The sequence below is a fragment of the Pogona vitticeps genome, chromosome 2 (genome assembly GCF_051106095.1).
Source record: "Pogona vitticeps strain Pit_001003342236 chromosome 2, PviZW2.1, whole genome shotgun sequence".
NCBI lineage: Eukaryota > Metazoa > Chordata > Lepidosauria > Squamata > Agamidae > Pogona > Pogona vitticeps.
Window position 1 is genome coordinate 218,407,611 of NC_135784.1, and position 22,661 is coordinate 218,430,271.

Genomic DNA, 22,661 nt, shown 5'->3' on the forward strand with positions numbered 1-22,661 from the left:
AATGAGGCACCGATGCAACCCCCCCCCCATCCTCAAAGCCAAGCCAAGCTGCAAATGGGAGTGGCACAGTTTGCAAATGAAACAAACTGCAGATCTCTCTCTTCCTCGGATGCAAGGAAAGAAAAAGCTGAAGGGAGGGGGGGAACCTCCTTTAAATAACTTCCTCCTTCCCCCCTCCCTTCCAGAATTGCTCTCATGAGGCAGCTACGTCTCGTATTATCCAAGGAAAGGGATAATGGTGGCCCGCACCAGCGAAGAACCTTGCCAGTGGACCGAACATTCTGAAAAACAGGCATTATTGTTAATTAATTAAGTTAACTCTGTGTTGTATTATTGCTTCAAAACAGAAATCTGAGAGAATCCAAAATCCAGCTGAATAATTCTAACTTGAAACCAACACATTTTCATTTTTTTCAGAATGTTTGCCCCTTTTGGTATTTCTGTAAGAATTTTTGAGAGTCAGCTAACCATCTGAGAGTAGTTTGGGATATTGTTCAATCCACTGCAGAGAAAGGAGGCATGTAGTACTTCCTGTTCACTACATTTCATTATAATGTCCCCACATCAGAAGCCTGAGAAATCTGATTATATAATATGCAAAGACTGAATTCTTCAATACCGAAAGCACTCTTCAGAACAGGAAGCCTGAGTAATTGGAGCTTCCTTTTCCATTGCTTTATGTAACATCCAGGGCCACTCCAGTCATTTTGAGTCCAGGATGTACTGCCACCAAACCCATAAGAATCATAGACAGAAATTAGGGATTGTTTGGGATGGGGAAACAGAGACTTTAAATTTCTATTGTCTACAATGTTGTACTATAGTTAAATCAGTCAATTCATATAACTATTTCTAGCAAAACAAACAACCCTGCATTTCAATGAATACTTGAGTAGTATGTCAATCTATACATCATTTTTTCAAATACAATCTAGTTACCTCATGTCACTGACTTCTAAATGAAATATGCTAAACAAGTTACATATTAAAATAGTTTTGATATGCTGTTATATGAAGTTGAGCTCTATCATTTCCATCTCTGTTGCTGTTATGTGCAGTCAAGTTGCCTTCAACTTATGGCTATCCTATACATTAATGATCTCCAAAATGTCCTGTCCTCAACTGCCTTGCTCAGCTCTTGTAAAATCAAGCCTCCTTAAGGGAGTTAGTCCGTTTTATGTTTGGTCTTCCTCTTTTCCTGCTGCTTTCCACCTTTCCTAGCATCATTGCCTTTTCCAGCAAATCTTGCCTTCTCATGAGGTGCCCAAAATAAGAGAGCCTCATTTTCAATGTTTTTGCCTCCAGTAATAGTTCAGGCTTGATTTTATCTAGGACACATTTCTTTGTCTTGCTGGCAGTCTGCAAAGCTTTCATTCATACCACATTTCCATCTTTAGCAGACTTGAAATTTGTGAAGAATGCACAATGAGAGACCTGAAAAGTTTCTGATGTTGTTAATGAACAGTTATCACCACATTTTCATAAAATGTCATGCAACAATAAAATTCTGTACTAGACAAATACTCAACTGTTTGCGAATTGTAAGAGAATATGTCAATATCCGAACTGTTAGTAGCATTTGCACCCATCACTGTTTTCTTTATTTTCAACTACTCTTACTTTTAAAAAAAAATTAATTACAGACCAGTGCTTTTAGAAATAAGCCCCTTGATTATATCTGGTCTCTGCAGAGAGCAACAGCACTTCCTTTTCTATAAGGAAGGGGAATACTTTTCCCTTAGTAATTAGATCTTCTGATGCTTAACTATGGGCAGATGGTGGCAAAGCTTAAGCTATTGTTCCCACTTAAGATTGCTTAAGAATGGTAATTATGTGCAAAGAGAGATCTTTAATTCACTTTAAAAAAAAAAGAAAATAATGGTAGACAGTCCAAGGGGAAGTAAATTTATCCGTAACAAAGATACCTCCTTGATCATGTCAGCCATCATAAGTCACTGTTCTGGGATGGGAAGGGGATATCATTGTTACTCCTCCTCCTGTTTTGCACCCACCTGCCTGTGTCTCAGAATCACAGTGTCATAGAATTGTAGGGACAGAAGGGGCCTCAGAGTCATTGAGTCCAAACCCCTGACAAAGTACAAAATTTAAGGCTATAGCATCTCTGACAGATGATGTTCCATACCTTTTTAAAAACCTGCAAAAAAGAGGGGCCCTCACTTTCTAATGGAGGTAGTCTACTCCATTGTCAAACAGCTCTGTAATGTTGGGAAGCAGCAACTGTGGGAGGCTGTATTGTTAACACCTAGCCAGGTTCGAGTGATGGGCTGTCATTGGGAATCCAAGGTTCAAGCAGAGAGCTCAGTTCAATAAACCAACCAACTGTCACCCAGGGAGCAGGCAAATTTTATGTCAAATGTGGGTTTTGGGGAGTTCCAATGAACGTAGACAAACATAAGTGGCATTAGACGTGGGTCAGATAAGACTATTGTTGTCTGTGTTTGAGCCATCTATCAAAGTAAAATTCAGAGTTCTCAGCAGGTCCAACCCAGGCTCTGTTTGTTTCCAATTAATTATCAGGAGCCTGTTCAATCTTGAAAATGCTTTTTCTGTTTCTGCTGTACAAGCCAAAGCATGTTTCACTCCATTGAGCAAATAGCCAGTTCATCTGCTAGGCTGCTTTTGTTCTCTCAATCTCAGTGGCAGGATTGGCCGCACTCTGTGGAGCTTCTGAGAGGCTGTTGCCAGCTGATCCATCAAATTTGTTTTTTGCCCTGGCTTCATCCTGTGGAGGTAGATCGTTTTCTTTCTCTGAAGAGAACTCAGCTGAGTGAGGCATGACAAGCTCTTACTGCTAGGAAGTTGTTCCCTAATTTTAATCAAAATTAATTTGAATCCATTGGTTTGGGTCCTGTCTCCTGGATCCACAGAAAATAACTGCCTCATTTTCCATATCACAGCTTTTCAAATACCTAAATACATAGCTCTTATAGCAGTGGGCTGTCTTCGGGTACTGTCTGTTAACCAGCTACATATACACCACATAGTAGCATTACTTGGCCCACATTTACCAGCCTTACTGCAAGAATATCATGAGGGACCTTGCAAAAAAAAAAAAAAAAAACATAATGAAAGCAAGTTACACTCCGTCCTGGGCATCTCACTCCTCCCTCCATCTGCAACCTTGTGACTATACAGTAGGACTCCCCTATTTGCGTGATTAGTATCTGTGAACTCACTTATCCCCTGCCTGAAAATATTAAATAAAAAGCTCCAGAAATACATATTTATATATTCTCTAAAAGGGAACCTACGGCCATTCTGCATATGCCCAGGGGGAAACAGCAGAGATGTGTATAGAGGGGAGAATGTGTGGTTCAGCAGTCTTACCTCTGGTGGTTTGTTCTAATTGAGAGCACCAGTGATTTTTGTCCTTAATGACCATTCAGATTATATTTATACCTCTGTACCTTGACCTATATAAAATCTAAAAATCTGTAGACTGAATTCTCATTATGTCTGTATAATAACACAATATATAATCCATTCTGAATTGTAAGACCAAGAAACAAACCAATCCTCTAAGTGAACAGTTGATTAATTCAAGTGTAAGATTTAAAATCTGGCTCTCTGAAGATGAGATAGGCAGTTACTTTGAAGGCCAAAATATACAATTTCTGTTCTTGGCATAAACAGCAGCTATAAATCACGCCAGATCATTTCCTTGGGCATTACTGATGGACAGATTTAAACGTCATTTTCAGGTTTGAAAAACAGAAAGCAACTTTCTTCAATATTTTATTTTAATTTAGTTTATAATCCTGTTTGTGGAGAGAGTGGAGGTGGCCCTCTTTTTAAACATGCCATAGGTTTGCAGTTTCTGGATCTGGATGCTAATTGCAAGTGACTTAGTGCTTCTCTGAGGTGACTTTCAAACATTCCTTCAGCCAAAGTTGTCTGAGACATCAGCAAGTTGAGCAATGTACAATGGCTGGCAGTCCTAATTAGCTAAAAAAAAAACTTTTAATGACAACCATTTGTCCTCCCAACATGCAACTTGTACTTTACAGATTTACTATTTCCTTCAAACAAAATTTTGAATATTAGCTAATATCACAACTACGTCCACCAGCATGGTGCATGTATATACCTGAACAGCGCCTACATTGTAAGCTCTCCAGCCCCACTTTCAGAGTTGTCCTTTGATAATTTTTTCCAAAATTAACCATGTTTTCTCAGAAGAGAACACTGTCATGTATTACCCATGAACTTCACCTATTTGTTATATTATGTCATTGCTGTTTCCAATAAAAACAATGTTGCCTACAGTGAACGCTTACATTAACACAACTGTTGACATAAAGCACAGTTCATATTTGGTTTTTCAGAACATGCTTGTGATGACATTCACCATTTTTTCTTTCTTTTTCCACAGCATATTGTTTGGATTATAGATCATTGTTCAGGATGAATTTGGAGGGAACTGTTTCACCTCATTAAGACTACTGGAAAGCAATTTGAAATTTTAAAAAAATCAGTCTTGCTAAATAACAAAAAGATCTTTCTCCAAGTACAGATGATAATACAATGCAAAATTCTGCAGCGTTATGACACAGTGCTCTAAGAATACAGATGAAGGGTACATTGGAACATAAGAACATAAGAAGAGCCCTGCAGGATCAGGCGAATGGCCCATCTAGCCCAGCTTCCTGTATCTGACAGTGGCCCCACCAGATGCCTCTGGGAGCACAGAAGACAAATAGATACCTGTCTCTTGATACTCCTCCCCTGCATCTGGCATTTGGAGGAATCTTCCTTTTAAGCCTGGAGATCATACATCCCCATCATGGCTTGTAACCTTCAATGGACTTTTCCTCCAGAAATCTGTCCAATCCCCTTTTAAAAGCATCTAGGCCAGATGCCATCACCACATCCTGTGGCAAGGAGTCCCACAGACTAACAACAGGCCAGGTAAAGAAATAGTTTCTTTTGTCTGTTCTCACTCTCCCAACACTCAATTTGAAGGGATTCTAGTATTGTGTGAGAGGGAAAAGAGCTTCCCCCTTTTGTTTAAACCAAAGAGCTCCAAACACTTTAGCCATTCCTCATAATAATTCCTCATAATAATTGTATTATGTTAGTTATTCTTCTATATTGTTTTAATGTGTTTTAATTTTTGTAAGCCGCCCCGAGTAGACCTTGTCTAGAGGGGCGGGGTAGAAATTGAATAAATAAATAAATAAAATAAATAATAAGGGAGGTGCCCCAGCCCAGTCATCATTTTAGTCGCTCTCCTCTGCACCTTTTCCAATTCCACTATGTACATACATACTTTATTGTTACAGCATCAAGCCATACGAAATTGAATACAAAACTTCAAAGACTGGCGTGCACTACAAAGAGCCATACCAGACATACAAAGGTAAAATATCTAAAACAGCAAATATAGCAATGTAAGACCAAGGTCTAAGGGTTTAGCTGTCTGTTCTGTCTGTTATAGCAGTGGTCTCCAACCTTAGGCCTCCAGATGTTCTTTGACTACAACTCCCAGAAGCCTTCACCACCACCTCTGCTGGCCAGGATTTCTGGGAGTTGGAAGTCCAATAACATCTGGAGGCCCAAGGTTGGGGACCACTGTGTTATAGCATGCCGCCCAAAATTTCGCTACCAGTTCTGTAGTAATCCTATTTTGGTCGGTTAACAATTGATTACAGTAGTCCGAATCCAATTGACCTGCCATATCTTTTAAGAGAGGTGTAATATATTTTCCTCGGATCTTATTATGCCTGTTACACCTGAGCATCATGTGCTCGATAGATTCGATCTCGCCAGAGCCACAAGGGCAGAATCTCTGTTCCCTCAGGATTTTTTAAAATCTGCCTTCCAACACCACAGAAGAGAAAGCCTCGCATCTAGCCAGAGTAAAGGCTTTCCTAAACTTATATGTCTCAAGCTGTGACAGGTAGGCCATAGGGAGCGGACGATATTTATGCATGTCTATTGCTCTAAAATTGGGGCATCTACTGAGATCTACCTGTCTCTCCATATCCATTATTTTCTGTTTTAGGGTTGATTTTGCTTCATCCCATTGCATGCTTAATATTGCTTGAGGAGAGAAGCCCATTACTTGCAGTTTATTTAAGACCGCTTTTAACCAGCTCGATTGGAAATTATCCTCTAGGAGTAGATGTGTTAATCCCTGTAGCTGGAAGTTTATTTTAAGCCAGTATTGAAGGGAGGCTAGTACAATTTTGGCTACCATTATTAGTGAGCCGGTTTCTAAACGGATTTGTGCATTCGTTACACATCTTGGGACTTCAAGTATTGCTCTAAGGAATGTTGACTGAACCCGCTCTATCAGATCAAAACTGCTGGGTGAAGGCCCCATAAAGGTGCCATAAAGCATCTGGCTGACCACCTTTGCCTGGAAGAGTTTTTGGGCTGCTGGGATATAACGACCCCCTTTTGAATGGTAGAATCTTAGAATGGTGTTTGCTGTTTTTTCCCCTTGGGTGGCTGCATATTGTATATGGGCATTCCTGTCCCCAGTGGATTGCAGGGCCATATCTAGGTATTTAAAACAGGAAACCTGTTCAAGAGATTGCCCATTTATAATCCAAGATCTTTTCTTTTGTCTTCTACCAAAGGCCATATTTTTTTGTCTTTTGATAATTTATTTCTAATTCCTTCTTTCTGCAGAAGTCTGCAAATTTCTTAAGGGCTCTCTTTAGGCCGATTAGCGTTCTCGCTAGAAGCACGGCATCATCCGCATAGAGAAGGATAGAAATATGTCTTTGGTGTAATTTTGGAGGATGAAGACTAGGAGAATTCAGGTGTTCTGCTATGTCGTTTATATATAAATTAAACAATGAGGGGGCCAGTAAGCAGCCCTGTCTGACTCCTCTATAGGTGTTAATCGGTTCTGTTAAATTCCCTTTCCTATTGAACCTAACTTTGAGATTGGTATTATTGTTAGTACATGCAGCAACAGTAGCAATCGTTTATCTATTGAGGTGGCTTCTAAATGGGCCCATAGTTGACGTCTCGAGATTGAATCAAAAGCCGCTTTCAGATTGACAAATGCAGCATATAATGAGGGTGGGCCTTTTGCCGCATATTTCTCTATAAGATGTTGAATAATAAGACAGTGGTCCATAGTGGATCTACACTCTCTAAAACCAGCTTGCTCTACAGCAATCCTATTTTCTTCGATCAACCAGGTCTCAAATTTGTCCTGCAGATGCCTAGCATATAGTTTACTGCATATATTTCAGAGACTAATAGGGCGATAGTTTGCCGGCTCATCTCTTAGTCCTTTTTTGAATAAAGGTACTACTATTGCTGTGTTCCATTCTACAGGAAAGAGGCCCGTGGAGTCGATGTAGGTGAATAATGCTGCTAAAAAAGGTGCCCACCAATCAATATTTTCTTTGAACAGTTCCGGAGGCAAGCCATCTGACCCTGGTGCTTTGCCTATTTTCAGTCAGGCAATATGGGATTTAATTTCCTCCTGGGAAACTGGAGGCCAGACCGGTAGATCTTTGAATTCACCAGCTGGAACTGGTGTTGGTGGAAGGTCTTTATAAAGTTGATTAAAGTAGGCAACCCATTTACAATGGGAAATTGGAGGATCAATTTGGCAGGGGAGATTTTTTTTTTCTTGTCCCTAACCAGTCGCCACAACTTAGAAGAGTTTTTCTGTTTTGCAGCTAAAATTATTTCCGCCCATAGGGAATGAGTGTATTCTTTTTTCTTTTGATAAATTAGATGTTTGTATGCTGCTTTTTGAATCCCAAGCTTCTGTTGGATTTCCTGTCTTTGTTTGTTGTTTGATTTTTTTAAACAGGTAAAAAGATGGCTGTAAGGGCTTTTCTTGCTCCTTGCAATCTTTATCAAACCAGGGTTTGGACTTCCTAAAGGATGTGAATGGGTGGTCTTTAGGTTAAATTTATTTTTAATTCCTGTATTAGACTATTATAGATCTTAACGGGGTCGTCCTGTGTATTGTGATCCCACTCTTCAAATTTAGGAATACTGTGATCTTTGACCTCTATTATTTCTCTAAACCTGAACTGAATTTGTGCGGACCATCTCACTCTATGACTTAATACTTGCAACCCTTCATAAGAAGGCTGATCAGTCATAATTTGGGTTGTAAATAAGAATTTAGCCTGAAGCAGTAGGGGGAAATGGTCACTCTCTAAGTAGGGTAACACCTGGAAGCTGGTTATAAGTGGGATTAGAGAGGCACAAACTAGCATATAATCAATAGTACTAGCTCCTTGGCCTGACATATAGGTGAACTCCACTGGATGATCCTCTGGAACGGTTCCATTCAAAAGGTACAGACCCAATTTGGAGGCTACTTTGGCCAGATACAATCCTGCACAGTTTGAGGATGAGTCTTTAAAAAGCCTTGGTAAAGGGAGAAATTTATAGGAGTTATCCGGATCACTAAAAAAATTCCTTGTACTTAAATTCAAGGCTGATATCATCAGGGCCAAGACGTGCATTAAAATCTCCTAGAAGTATCAACTTTGCTTTTGGGTGATCTACTAGTAGGTTTGCTACATATATCTCTAGAGAATTCCAGGCTTCAGTTATTTGTTGTTTTAATGTGAGTGGGGGAATATATACATTCCACTATGTATTTTTTGAGATGTGGCAACCAGAACTGTGCACAATACTCCAGGTGCGGCCTTACCAGCATTTTGTACAATGGCACTATAATGTTGGCAGTTCTATTTTCAATCCCCTTTTTAATGATACGTAGCATGGAATTGGCCTTCTTCACTCCTACCGCACACTGGGTTGACACTTTCATCGAGCTGTCCACCAGCACACCACGATCTCTTTCCTGATCCATCACAGACATCTCAGAACCCATTAGCTGATAACTAAAGTTTAAATTTTTTTGTCCCAATGTGCATTTTCTTTTCTTGAAATGCAATTGCCATTTTGCCGCCCCTTCTCCATTTGGAGAGATCCTTCTGGAGCTCTTCACAATCCCTTCTGTTCTTAATCACTTGGAAAGTTTCATGTTATCTGCAAATTTGGCCACCTCACTACTTATCCCTGTCTCCAGGTCATTTATGAACTGGTTGAAAAGCACCGGTCCTAGGACAGATCCCTGGGGCACACCGCTCTTCACCTCTCCCCATTGTGAAAATGCCTATTGACACCAACTCACTGGGATGAGGCTTTCCACCATCTTCCCTGGAACAGACGTTAGGCTAACTGTTCTGTAGCTTCCTGAGTCCCCCTTCCTTCCCTTTTTAAAGAGTGGTGGGACATGTGCTCTCCTCCAGTCCTCTGGCCCATCTTAAGGGCCAAGTTGTATATTTTAGCTGAGAGATCAGCAACTTCATCCCTCAGTTCCTTAATAACCCTTGGGTGGATGCCATCTGGACCCAGTGACTTATTGATCTTCCATTTATCAATTAGGTCTAAAACATCCTCTCTTTTAACCTGTATCTGATGTAATTCATTAATCAGGAGGGGCCATTTGGGCAGCAGAATCTGCCCAAAGTCTTCTGTCATGAAGACAGATGTGAGGAACTCATTTAATTTCCCTGCAACCTCCAAGTCCCTCTTTACCTCCCCTTTCCCTCCAGAGGGCCAACTGCTTCTCTGGCATGTTTCCTGCTTCTAACATATTTAAAGAAGCTTTTATTATTCCCCTATATATTGTTGGCCATACATTCCTCAAAGTCCTTCTTTGCCTTCCATATCATCTTCTTATATTTCTTTTGCCAGAGTTTGTGCTCCTTTTTATTTTCCTCATTTGAGAAGGATTTCCATTTACAGAAGGACTTCTCCTTGCCCTTCAAAGCCTCTCTAAGTCTGCTCGTTAACCATGCCGGCACCCTCTTGGACTTAGTTGAGCCCTTCTTTCTTTGTGGTATGCACTTTTGCTGGGCCTCTGGATTCTTTTTACCTTCCCTTTCAACTTATTTCTAACTAGTTTCCTCATCTGGGGGACATCCACCCTTTGGAAATCAAGGGTTTTTGTGTCACATTTGTTTGGCACTCTCCCCCCCAACATACATGGCAAAAGAGGACAAGTGTGGTCATTGTACCCTAGGGGCTCAGTGACATTCACGTCCATAACTGGGTAAAACACAATATTAAATTCAGAGTCATCTGTCCTCTGGTGGTCTCCATGACAAGTTGCTCCAAGCCACAGTCATTTACTGTAGCATGTCAAGAAACCCAATCTCTCTTTCTTGAACCAAGCACACATTGGCCCAGTTGATGTGAGGATAATTGAAGTCCCCCCCCCATGATTACAATCCTGTCCCTCTTGGACACCTCCCTGATTTGTCTCCTCATTTCAAGGTCCCCCTCAAATTTTTGATCTGGAGGACGATAGCACATTCTCACTAACTCATCACTCCTTGGGCCTGGTAGTTTAACCCACAGCAACTCTATGATGGAGTCTAACCTGCCATTCATCTCCTTTCTGCTGGATTCTACCCCTTCTTTGACATAAATGGCCATCCCTCCTTCAACATGCCCTTCCCTATCCCTCCTATAGAGTTTATAGCCTGAGATTGCAGTATCCCACTGGTTCTTTGAATTCTACCCGGTTTCCATTATGGCCATTATATCAATGTTATCCCTAGCCCTCAAATGTTCCAGTTCTCCCATCTTTACTCAGATGCTTTGGGTATTTGCATAAAAGCACCTGCATATGGGCTACTTGTTTGTTCCTTTTTTCCACAGCTGCTTCTTCCAGTGGACCAACAATCACATCCCATTATATTCCCAGTCCTAATTCCTACACTGTCATCACTTTGGCGTTCTCTACCCTCTCCACCCTTATTCCACAGGTCCCGAAACAGATGCCACTCAGCACCTTTTGAATTTCCTCCGGCATTCAGTTTAAAAGCTGCTCTGCCACCTTTTAAATGTTACACACCAACAGTCTGGTACCGTGTTCGTTCAAGTGAAGCCTGTCCCTCTTGTACAGGCCTGGCTTGTCCCAAACCGTTCTCCAGTGCCTAATGAATTTAAATCCCTCCCCTGACACCACTGTCTCATCCACACATTGTGACCCCTAGGCTCCGCCTGTCTAGCTGACCCTGCACATGGAACAGGTAGCACTTCTGAGAACACTGCCTTTCAGGTCCTGGCTTTGAGCTTTCTCCCTAACAACCTAAATTTGGCTACATTTCCCCACATTGTTGGTGTTGGTGTAAAAAGAAATTGACAACATGAAACTTCAAATCAATTATATCAAAAGTCTCTCCAGGGGGGCAAGGTATTTCTTCCCCTCAAGGAAACACTCAATAGGCCCATAAGAAGAAACCAAGCTTGGCAGTGGACAACACTGGCAATTATAGGCCAGTCGCCAATGTTTCTTTCCTCAGCAAGGTAGTTGAGAGGGTGGTGGCTGACGAGTTGCAGGTTCCACTGGATGAAACCAATGCCCTGGATCCATTCCAGTCAGGCTTCAGGCCATGCCACGGCACAGAAACTGCATTGGTCGCCCTGTTTGAGGCAGGCCGACAGGGGCAAAATGTCCTTGTTGGTTCTCCTCGACATCTCAGCTGCCTTTGATACCGTTGACCACCGTATCCTCTGGGGAGGCTCTCCAAGTTGGGGATCAGTGGTCTGGCTCTTGCCTGGCTCTGGTCCTTCTTGGAGGACCGTTCTCAGAGAATCCAGCTTGGGGAGAATGTATCGGCCCCATGGCTCCTCAATTGTGGGGTCCCATAGGGTTTGATCATCTCTCCAATGCTGTTTAATATCCACATGATGTTGCTAGGGAGCATTCGCCGGGGGTGTGGTGCCTCATGTTACATACAGCACTGATGTTACCTGTCTGTCATGGGTTTGGAGGGAAAGTTCCATCCTATGGGGAGTGGAAGGCGGGACATCAGGAGGAGGGGCTGTACTGTATATATATGTGGAGCTTGTGTGAAGCAGGAGTTGAAGAAGCTGGAGAAGAGCTGAGAGAAGAAGCTTGAGTGGGAGTCTGTGTGTCAGACAGGGTACTACTGTGTGTCAGTCAGTACCAACCTGATAGGTTCAGGTGTCTGTATGGTTAGCCAGAACTGATAGGTTCAGGGTCTGTGCTTCAAGTTAAGTGTTCTGTGTGAACCAAACTGTGTGTATGTATGATTGAGACTAAGCCACGTTACTGTATCTTATTCACTTGATCCTTTTATTTTTCCCTGTGTGTTATTTAATAAACCTTGTTCTTTTATTTGTTAAAAATCCATCCCTGGTCTGTGTGACTTCTTATAGGGAATGGTTGGTGGCAGCTTAGTGAAACTGTGGCATATCCCAGTAGGTCTGGGTTTGTCACATTGATTGGTGTCCAGCGTGTGGGATACGACTGGTCCAGTTGTCCAGTGGTCCAGCAAAGCCTTGGCAAGAGTGCCCAGAGCAAGGGGGGTCTAGTCAGGGACAATCTGAGAGCGCGTAGGTAATCTTCTAGGTGTACCTCACGGGGAGGTGCGCTAGTGGAAGAACGTGTAACCTCAGATTGGGGACTAGATTAGGGAGCTCTGAGGCAACCGGTTTTGGCGGGAAAAAGGCTGAGGCAAAACTGTGTAGTAGAAGTGATTTAGCCTGCCTGCTGTGAGGCCTAGCAGAGGGGGGTAGACTCTGGCTCGCAACTGTTGCAAGTTAGTGCTGAAGAACAGCAGCAATCTATAGAAAGCTGGTTCTGAGGCAAAAGAAAAAAAAGTGGTCGCTTTATTTTGAGGCTTGACTTTTGAAAGCAGCCTGTTCTGGGGGGGGGGGATTATGCCCTTGACTCGAAGCCAAATGGCAGAAATGGGTGAAGTGAAAGACCCCCAGGTTGACCAAGGTTCTGAGGATGAATTTGGCTCAGTGCAGGGTGACAGCACGGGAGAACAAAACCCAGAACTCAGAAAAATACTCCTAGCCCAACAGCATGAACTGAGGGTGAGGGAAATGGAGGAAAGATTAGAGAGAGAAAGAAGGGAGGAAAGGGAGAAACAGAGACAATTTGAATTGGAATTGCAGAGAGAGAAAATGGCGTTTGAGTTAAGAAAATTGGAACTGATGAATCAGAACAATAATAACAATAGGGATTCTGAGGGGGGCCAATTGTCTAAAACTGACCTGAAGAAATTCCCTGTGTACCACAAGGGAGATTGTCCTGAGGTGTTCTTTTCCCTAGTGGAAAGAGCGTTTGTGGACTTCTCAGTAAGGGAAACTGAGAAGATGACCATCATGCGATCTTTAATCAGTGGCAGCCTTGCAGAAGTCTATGCAGAGATGCCACAGGAACTGATGAAAGATTTTGCAGAGTTTAAAAAACTGGTGTTTGCCAGACATGGGATAAATGCGGAACAGCTGAGGCAAAGATTCAGGTCAATCACCAAGAAACCAGAGCAGACTTTTACCCAAGTGGGGGCCCAATTGGTGAGGCTGCTAGAGAAATGGCTATCTCAGGAGGGGACAGAGACCTTTCAGCAGCTCAAAGACTTGATAGCACTGGAACAGTTCTATTCAGTCCTGCATGGGGAACTAAAATTCCAGGTGAGGGAAAGGAAACCGAAATCTGTGGCAGAAGCAGCCGAGATCGCAGATTTTATTTCCCAAATAAGAAAGCCCTTGGGTGAGGGGAAATCGATGGGGAAACCTAAAGAAACCTACAGCAAGTACTCTCAGGGACCAGGGAAAAGCCAGCAAGGGGGAGGGGCCCATGGTGAAGGGAAGCCCTCAGACATGAAACCAAGACCTCAGATTTTGGAGGGAAAACCAAAACAAGATGAGAAAGACTCAAAATATAGCAGAAAATGTTATTTCTGTCAGGGAAAGGGCCATCTAATCTCAGAGTGTGAGAAATTAAAGCAGCTAAAAGGAATTGTGCCTCAGGATTCGAGTGGAACCAAGCCAAAAGCTGTGTTCTGTGTCCAGAAAGAGCAAAGCCCCTTGTCACTGAGGGAGCCTGTTGCCATGGCTACTCAATCTGGAACAGTTACATCTGCTGATCAGGCTGAGGAAAATGGTCCTCTTGTGGAGGTCAAGCGCTGCTTGCTCGTGAGAACAGATTCTCAGTTGTTTGAAACAGCAGGGGTGGACGTAGGAATACTTGACCATCAGTATCGGGGGCTGAGGGACACTTGTTCCCAGGTGACCCTGTGCCATCCAGATATTATTCCTAGGGAATATATAATCCCAAATGAGAGCATGAAGGTGGCAGGGATTGAGGGGCAGGTGATCTCACTGCCAGTAGCGGAGGTACCTGTGAACTTTCAAGGCTGGAGGGGAGTTTGGCGGCTAGCGATTTCATTGACTCTGCCAGCAGCCGTGCTCGTGGGAAATGACCTGGCTGAACATGTGAAACGGGTGCTAGTGATTACACGTTCACAAGCCACCACGGGGACAGTTCAGGGGGGTAATGATGAGCCAGAGACGGAAGCAGAGGGGAGTTCAGAAGCTGTGGTGGAAACCTTAACCACAGACAGCCGATTTGGCCAAGAGCAAAAGGCAGATGCCACTCTCCAAAAGTGTTTTGAACAGGTGACTGACGCCCAGCTAACACCTGAAACCCCAGTGAGATTTCTAGAGAAAAAGGGGATTTTGTATAGAGAGACCCTGAGGAATATCTCAAAAGGGGGAGATGGGATCAGAAGTCAGCTAGTGGTACCTGAAAAGTATCGCCCCATGATCTTACAAAGGGGGCACTCTGACATGTTTGCTGCGCACTTAGGGGTGAACAAAACACAGCAGAGAATCACACAGAATTTTTACTGGCCTGACATAGGGAAGCAGATCAGGGAGTTCTGTAAACAATGTGATGTGTGTCAAAGGCAGGGGAATAGCCGCGACAGGACCAAAGCAAAGTTGTGCCCTTTGCCTGTGATTGACACTCCGTTCAAATGCATAGGGGTGGATATTGTGCGACCTTTGCCCAAGGCCACAAAGAGGGGGAACAGGTTCATTCTCACCATTGTGGACCATGCCACGAGGTACCCTGAAGCCATTCCCTTGACTAACATTGAAACTAACACAGTGGCAGATGCCTTGGTGGGGTATATGTCCAGGATGGGATTTGCCTCAGAAATAATCACAGATTTGGGCGCATCGTTCACATCGAAGCTCATGAAACGGTTATGGCAAATCTGTGGAATTAAGCACAAGGAAACCACTGCCTATCACCCTGAAAGTAATGGGTTAACTGAGAAGTTCAATGGGACTCTAATGTGCATGATTAGGGCTTACTTGGCAGAGAATCCAAACAATTGGGACCAGAAGCTGCAATCCCTTTTGTTTGCTTATCGATCAGTGCCACAAGCCAGTACCGGGTTCAGTCCGTTTGAACTTTTATTTGGGAGAAGGGTGAAAGGGCCCCTTGATTTAATCAAACAAAATTGGGAGCAGATCACCCAGGATGACCCACAAGACGTTGTGACATACATAGACACCTTGATGAATGACCTAAAGAGAAACCTAGAGCTAGCAGCAGAGACCCTGCAAGCCCAAAAGGTCAGAAAGAAAGCTTGGGATGACCAGGAAGGCAGGGAGAGGCACTTTGACCCAGGGGAGGAAGTGCTTTGGCCTAGGCCTTGCAAAGAGAACAAACTGCAGCTGGGTAGCCCAGAAATAAAATACTTGGGTCACATAGTAGGGGGAGGAGTGATAAAACCCCTCGAGGCCAAGATAGAAGCAGTTCGTGATTGGCCTAGACCCAACACCAAGAAAAAAGTCAAATCATTTCTTGGGTTGGTGGGCTACTACAGAAAGTTCATCCCGAGGTTTAGCGAGATTGCGGCTCCGCTGACCGATCTGACGAGGAAGAAGGCTGATGACCGCATCCCGTGGACCAGCGACTGTGAGGAGGCGTTCCGGAGGTTGAAGGAGGCGCTCATCAACTATCCAGTGCTGCGTGCTCCAGACTTCGACCGGGAGTTCATCATCTACACCGATGCGTCTAACAGCGGGGTAGGAGCAGTTCTTTGCCAGGAGGATGAGAATGGTGACCAGCATCCAGTGTCCTACCTGAGTAGGAAACTCCAGAAAGGTGAGAGACATTTGGCAACCGTGGAAAAGGAGTGCCTGGCCATAGTCTACGCGATCCAGAAGGCCCAGCCTTACATCTGGGGAAGACATTTTATTCTGTGCACTGACCATTCACCACTGCAATGGTTAAAGACAATGAAAACCCACAATAGTAAACTTATGAGGTGGGCTTTAAATCTGCAAGACTATGACTTTGAAGTGAAGGTGGTCAGAGGGTCAGTGAACTGTGTTGCTGACGCCTTGTCAAGAAGACCTGAAGAATGAAGACGGCGAAAGAAACATGGACTATGTATATATTTTGATGACAAAAAGTCAAATGTGTCTGTTTATTAAACATGTTGGTTTGTATGAATAAAGGTAACTTGATGTATTGTTAATGGTAAATGTTTAAATGCCTAATAGAGTGTAAGTATAAGTAAGTATGGTATTGTATGTTATTATATGACTGTTTTTGTTTGTTTTGGGTCCAGGTTGTTTTTTGGTGAAAAGCACCTTAGCTTTCCCCCTACAAAACAACTTATAAAGAGGGGAGGTGTTACATACAGCACTGATGTTACCTGTCTGTCATGGGTTTGGAGGGAAAGTTCCATCCTATGGGGAGTGGAAGGCGGGACATCAGGAGGAGGGGCTGTACTGTATATATATGTGGAGCTTGTGTGAAGCAGGAGTTGAAGAAGCTGGAGAAGAGCTGAGAGAAGAAGCTTGAGTGGGAGTCTGTGTGTCAGACAGGGTACTACTGTGTGTCAGTCAGTACCAACCTGATAGGTTCAGGTGTCTGTATGGTTAGCCAGAACTGATAGTTTCAGGGTCTGTGCTTCAAGTTAAGTGTTCTGTGTGAACCAAACTGTGTGTATGTATGATTGAGACTAAGCCACGTTACTGTATCTTATTCACTTGATCCTTTTATTTTTCCCTGTGTGTTATTTAATAAACCTTGTTCTTTTATTTGTTAAAAATCCATCCCTGGTCTGTGTGACTTCTTATAGGGAATGGTTGGTGGCAGCTTAGTGAAACTGTGGCATATCCCAGTAGGTCTGGGTTTGTCACACCTCATGCCTCATGTCATAGTATGCTGATGACACTCAGCTCTACATCTCCTTTTTTCCATCAGCAGTGGATGCTGTTACGTCCCTTGAGTGCTGCCTGGGGGGTGTTCTGTAATGGATGCAGGAGAATAGACTGAGGCTGAACCCGGACAAGACAGAGGACCTGAGGGTGGGTCATCAGTGGGTTGGGAAGCTCCCTCTCTTTTGGGGGAGCAACTCTCACCACAAAGACTGTGGTCCGCAGCTTGGGGAGTCCATCTTGCCCCACCGCTTGCCATGGAATCCCAGGTAACTGCACATTTACATCTTTGGCAGATTGCCCAGCTGAGTTTCTATCTTGATGTTGGGGCACTCACTACACTTGTCCATGTGCTCATAGTCTCCAGATTAGACTACTGTTACCATCTGGCAGAAGATATAGAACAATTAAGACTCGGACCACACGTTTTCTCAATAGTTTTTATCTCAGAGTTTTAATTGCAATTAATAATGAGCTTAAAGACCACCAGTAGTGAATAATTAGTTGGACTGTGTTACTTGGCTTGCGGTGTAGATGTTTGTATTTTTAGTGGGGGACTTTTAGTGGGTGGGGAGTGTTTGGGGAATTTTATGTGTGTGCATGTGTCTGGTCTCTGGGTGTCTGTGAATTTCGTTGTATGGGTATACTGTGTATATACTTACAATGACAATAAAAATTATTGTTGTTGTTGTTGTTGTTGTTGTTGTTGTTGTTATTGAGATTGATGCAGAAACTTCAAATGGTCCAGAACACAGCAGCCAGATTACTAACTGGGGTGAAAAAATATCATCATATTTCCCCCACTCTGGCTGCGTTAGACTGGTTACCCATTAGATTCTGCATCAATTTCAAGGTGCTAATGATTACATATAAAGCCCTAAATGGTTTAGGACCTCGATACCTGTCACAGCACTTTCGTTCACCTAGTTCTACCCATGTCACTCATTCTACCCAGGCTGGGCAGCTGAGGGGCTTAACTCCGAGAGAGGCCCGGAAGGAAAAAACTAGAAACCAGGCCTTCTCGGCAGTGGTCCCTCACCTTTGGAACATCCTTTCCCCGAGATCTGCCTGGTTCCCTCATTGGGAAGTTTTAAGAATAAACTGAACACCTGGCTCTTCAGGCAGGCCTTCTCTCCTGACATTACTTAATTTCTTCCCCTGGTTTTTCCATCTTGGATAACATTTGCTTGTTTTGATTTATTTTTATTAATATTTTCAATTTTATTGTGTGTGTGGTTTTTTTTTGGACAGTAAACCATCCAGAGTAGATTCATCTAGATGAGTGGCATTAAAGCCAAATAAAAAAATAAAAATAAATAAAAGTGTTCCCCACCCCAGAATCATTGGAGATGTAACCAATTCTTCTCTCTTCATAGAGTCCCACTGCCTTTGAAAACTGCAACAACTCTTGTGATGGTGCACTTCCGTTCCCCTTTCTTAACACATGATCAATAAATTCTCCCCAGGTAGCTATGAAAGTATACCTTTGTAACAATTCCTTCTTGACTCTAATATTACATGTTAACTTGACATTGTTAGCTATATTTCATACTTCTTTATGCCATTCATTTAATTGAAAATCATACTTTATTTTCTTAGGTATCATTAATCTTGCTGCTGTTAATAAACTTGAAATCAATTATCTAGTTGACCAGTTACATTGTTCCTGAGCAAATATTGACAAAAGTGCTATTTTCAGGCATACCTCTAAATTTTGCTTAGTTATTTTATTTCCATAAAAAACAATAGCCAAAATTTCAGTGCATTCTTATATTCCCACCACATATGGAAATAAGTACCTATTTTCTTTTTTCTTTTTTTAATATTGCATTTTATTAAATTTCACATAAGGTAGCAATACAAAAACAAAAGGGGAAGAGAGGAAAAGGGGGAGATAGGGATTTGCAGGGTGGTGGACCAGTCTGACAACTTTTTCACTCTGCATCTTCTCATAATTTGTAAATCTTTCTTGCAATTACTTCTTTACTTGTTTATGATAATCATCCCAATATTTGCTGCACTAATAATCATCCATACCCAAAGTTTTAAGAGTCTCCTTATCTATATATCTTATCAAAGACTCTAACATTCAGAACTGTATGTCCCTAGAGCAAAATTACAGGACCCGATTTTGCTGGAAATAGGGACGGATCATTCCGGACCCCTCTCTGTTTCGTGTAAAGGCAGTTCTGTGTGTGTGTGTTTAGTCGTTTAGTCGTGTCCGACTCTTCGTGACCCCATGGACCAGAGCACGCCAGGCCCTCCTGTCTTCTACTGCCTCCCGGAGTTGTGTCAGGTTCATGTTGGTTGCTTCGCAGACACTGTCCAGCCATCTCATCCTCGGTCGTCCCCTTCTCCTCTTGCCATCACACTTTCCCAACATCAGGGTCTTTTCCAGGGAGTCTTTTCTTCTCATTAGATGGCCAAAGTACTGGAGCTTCAGCTTCAGGATCTGTCCTTCCAGTGAGCACTCAGGGTTGATTTCCTTTAGAACTGATAGGTTTGTTCTCCTTGCAGTCCAGGGGATTCTCAAGAGCCTCCTCCAGCACCACAATTCAAAGGCATCAATTCTTCGGCGGTCTGCTTTCTTTATGGTCCAGCTCTCACTTCCATACATCACTACAGGAAAAACCATAGCTTTGACTATTCGGACTTTTGTTGGCAAGGTGATGTCTCTGCTTTTCAAGATGCTGTCCAGATTTGTCATCGCTTTCCTCCCAAGAAGAAGGCGCCTTTTAATTTCAGGGCTGCTGTCTCCATCTGCAGTGATCATGGAGCCCAGGAAGATAAAATTTGACACTGCCTCCATATCTTCCCCTTCTATTTCCCAGGAGGTGATGGGACCAGTGGCCATGATCTTAGTTTTTTTGATGTTGAGTTTCAGACCGTTTTTTGCACTCTCCTCTTTCACTCTCATTACAAGGTTCTTTAATTCCTCCTCACTTTCTGCCATCAGAGTGGTATCATCTGCATATCGGAGGTTGTTGATATTTCTTCCGGCAATCTTAATTCCGGCTTGGGTTTCTTCCAGTCCAGCCTTCCGCATGATGTATTCTGCATATAAGTTAAATAAGCTGGGGGACAATATACAGCCTTGCCGTACTCCTTTCCCAATTTTGAACCACTCAGTTGTTCCATGACCAGTTCTAACTGTTGCTTCCTGTCCCACATATAGGTTTCTCAGGAGACAGATAAAGTGGTCAGGCACTCCCATTTCTTTAAGAACTTGCCATAGTTTGCTGTGGTCCACACAGTCAAAGGCTTTCGCATAGTCAATGAAGCAGAAGTAGATATTTTTCTGGAACTCTCTGGCTTTCTCCATAATCCAGCGCAAGTTAGCAATTTGGTCTCGAGTTCCTCTGCCTCTTCGGAATCCAGCTTGTACTTCTGGGAGTTCTCGGTCCACATACTGCTGAAGCCTACCTTGAAGGATTTTGAGCATAACCTTGCTAGCGTGTGAAATGAGTGCAATTGTACGGTAGTTGGAGCATTCTTTGGCACTGCCTTTCTTTGGGATTGGGATGTAGACTGATCTTTTCCAATCCTCTGGCCACTGTTGAGTTTTCCAAACTTGCTGGCATATTGAATGTAGCACCTTAACAGCATCATCTTTCAAGATTTTAAATAGTTCAACTGGAATGCCATCACCTCCACTGGCCTTGTTGTTAGCCAGGCTTTCTAAGGCCCACTTGACTTCACTCTCCAGGATGTCTGGCTCAAGGTCAGCAACTACATTGTCTGGGTTGTCCGGGATATCCACATCTTTCTGATATAATTCCTCTGTGTATTCTTGCCACCTCTTTTTGACGTCTTCTGCTTCTGTTAGGTCCCTCCCATTTTTGTCTTTTATCATGTTCATCTTTGCGCAAAATGTTCCTCTAATATGTCCAATTTTCCTGAACAGATCTCTGGTCTTTCCTTTTCTGTTATCTTCCTCTATTTCTTTGCATTGTTCATTTAAGAAGGCCCTCTTGTCTCTCCTTGCTATTCTTTGGAAGTCTGAATTCAAGTTTCTGTAACTTTCCCTATCTCCCTTGCATTTTGCTTCCCTTCTCCTCTCTGCTATTTCTAAGGCCTCGTTGGACAGCCACTTTGCTTTCTTGCATTTCCTTTTCTTTGGGATGGTTTTCATTGCTGCCTCCTGGACAATGTTACGAGCCTCTATCCAAAGTTCTTCAGGCACTCTGTCCACCAAATCTAGTTCCTTAAATCTGTTCTTTACTTCCACTGTGTATTCATAAGGGATTTGGTTTAGATTATACCTGAGTGGCCCAGTGGTTTTTCCTAATCTCTTCAGTCTAAGCTTGAATTTTGCTATGAGAAGCTGATGATCAGAACCGCAGTCAGCTCCAGGTCTTGTTTTTGCTGACTGTATAGAGCTTCTCCATCTTTGGCTGCAGAGAATATAATCAATCTGATTTCGATATTGCCCATCTGGTGATTTCCATGTATAGAGTCGCCTCTTGTGTTGTTGGAAAAGAGTGTTTGTGATGACCAGCTTATTCTCTTGACAAAACTCTATTAGCCTTTGTCCTGCTTCGTTCTGAACTCCAAGGCCAAACTTCCCTGTTGTTCCTTTTATCTCTTGGCTCCCTACTTTAGCATTCCAGTCCCCTAGAATGAGAAGAACATCTTTCTTTGGTGTCAGTTCTAGAAGGTGTTGTAAATCTTCATAGAATTGTTCAATTTCAGTCTCCTCAGCAATGCTGGTTGGTGCATAAACTTGGATTATTGTGATGTTGAATGGTCTGCCTTGGATTCGTATTGACATCATTCTATCATTTTTGAGATTGTATCCCATTACAGCTTTTCCCACTCTTTTGTTGACTATGAGGGTTACTCCATTCCTTCTACGGGATTCTTGTCCACAATAGTAGATATGATAATCATCTGAGCTGAATTCGCCCATTCCTGTCCATTTTAGTTCACTGATGCCCAGGATGTCGATGTTTATTCTTGCCATCTCCTGTTTGACCACCTCCAGCTTCCCAATGTTCATAGATCTTACATTCCAGGTTCCTATGCAGTATTTTTCTTTGCAGCATTGGATTTTCCTTTCACTTCCAGGCACGTCCACAGCTGAGCGTCCTCTCGGCTTTGGCCCAACCACTTCATTAGCTCTGGAGCTACTTGTACTTGTCCTCCGCTCTTCCTCAGTAGCATGTTGGACGCCTTCCGACCTGAGGGGCCCATCTTCCAGCGTCATATCTTTTAGCCTTCTGTTTCTGATCATGGGGCGTTCTTGGCAAAGATACTGGAGTGGCTTGCCATTTCCTACTCCAGGTGGATTGCGTTTAGTCGGAACTCTCCACTATGTCCTGTCCGTCTTGGGTGTCCCTGCACGGCATAGCCCATAGTTTCTCTGAGTTACTCAAGCCCCTTCGCCACGACAAGGCAGCAATCCATGAAGAAGAAAGGCAGTTCTAAGGAACGCTTTTACGACATGGTGGCAGCGGTGGGATAATAATTCACCCGCCATGTTTACGACATGGTGGCATCTTGGGATCTGAGTCTCACGTGCCGTGTTTACAGCATAGTGGAAGATGGGATTTGATTCACAAGCCATGGTGGCTGCATTTGGATACAAATCCATGTGCCGTGTTTATGCCATGCTGACAGCTTAAATAGTTGCA